The following is a 1,850-nucleotide window of genomic DNA, read 5'->3' on the forward strand; positions in this document are numbered from 1 at the left end:
TTAATGTGATTCCAAGATATATTTTACTACACCCTACACTATGCCCTATAGGGGTCGTTCTCTAATGCTCTTACATAAGAGGACATTTTATCACATACACTTTTAACTGGAATTACTCCTCAGTGTGTATGTACAAAATGTGGGTATATATCTAAATCTCCCTATAGAAATAGATAGATAGATAGATAGATTAGATATATAGAAAAACAGATGATAGATAAAAGCAAAGAATAACATATACTTGTTAAAATTTAGGTTCGTTACACTTTCTCTCCCCTCCAAAAAAAAAAATCTCAAGAAATTATATTTTAAATAAATTCACTGAGGGGCTTTCTGAATAGAATTCTTTATTTTTATCTATTGTGACAAAAAGGTTAAAAACCAGGATAGAGAAATTGCTTTTGTTGTCCAAACATTTTAAATGCTATTTTAAAAGCTTACAAACTCTCCCCGCCCAAGAGAAAAAATTGCATGGCAAAATGTTTACAATAAAATGTCTGAATATATGAGACGCCAGAATAAATTCACCACATTGTTCATCTAAATATGGCATGTTTTTAAACATGATTTAAATATAAATAGAATATAGATAGATAGACAGACAGACAGATAGACAATTGGATAGATGAATGGAGCTATAGCCTGATTCAGTTACCCCTGCTAATGAATTTGTCATATCTCCACTAGGCCTTCCACATACAAAGAACCAAAAGAGAAGAATCTGGAGTAATCCTATTGTTTCTAGGCAATCAGAACTATTTGTGTCTTTCTATATAGTACAAATGTTTTCTAAAGATCAGTAGCCCTTTCTTTCCCAACTAAATATACTTGCTCTGACTAGAAAACATTTTGTGATTTTGTTCAATCCAATTTAATATTGTTTAGTTTATATTTTGTGATACAAGGACAAATTCCTCATACATTTTGTGATTGAATTTTGTAGGCTTTGAATGCTATATAATGTGTATGTGTGTGTATGTTGTTCTGAATGGGTAATCAGGAGAATTTACTTTGAAGAGGGAAAACATTTACCCTTATTTTACCTGTCTTTTAATACATTGTCCTTCAGTTTATAAGAGTAGTTCCCATTTGGAATTCCATAGGACTTCATGATAGCAAATGGCCTTTGTCCATCTTTCTCTGTTTCTTTTTCTCTCTGTCACTCACGCATTCAAATATTTGTGTGCTTGTATACCTGTGCGCTCTCTCTCTTTCCCCTCTCTCTCCTTCTCTACCTCTCCCTTTCTCTCTCCCTTTCTCTCTCCTTCTCTCTTTCCCTTTGCCTCTCTCTCCCTCTCTCTCTCTTCACCTCTCTCTCTCTCTCTTTCTTTCTCCCTTTCTCTCTCCTCTCTCTTTCTCTCTTTCTGTCCTTCTCTCTCTTCCTCTCTTTCTCTCTCTCTCCCCCTCTCTCTTTTCTTCTTCTTCTTCTTCTTCTTCTTCTTCTTCTTCTTCTTCTTCTTCTTCTTCTTCTTCTTCTTCTTCTTCTTCTTCTTCTTCTTCTTCTTCTTCTTCTCTTCTTCTTCTTCTTCTTCTTCTTCTTCTTCTTCTTCTTCTTCTTCTTCTTCTTCTTCTTCTCTCTGTTTCTCGCTCTCACTCTCATCCACACACACAGAGGATATGATAGTTTTAAGTGCCATTAATAAAATAGCAAATAAAACCCCCCCTCCCCAAAAGGATGATAGCTGTCTTATTTTAATGAAAAAAGAACTTCCCTCTCTCAAACCTCTTTCTCTCCCCAAACACCTGCAAAAAAGGTACCAGGTGACTGCAACACTAGTGTAATTCATCTTTGTTTCCAAATATCAACAGTATCCCTATCACAGCTAGATAAATATCACATGACATGAAGG

This window comes from Antechinus flavipes, chromosome 4 (assembly GCF_016432865.1).
Source record: "Antechinus flavipes isolate AdamAnt ecotype Samford, QLD, Australia chromosome 4, AdamAnt_v2, whole genome shotgun sequence".
In the NCBI taxonomy this organism is placed as follows: domain Eukaryota; kingdom Metazoa; phylum Chordata; class Mammalia; order Dasyuromorphia; family Dasyuridae; genus Antechinus; species Antechinus flavipes.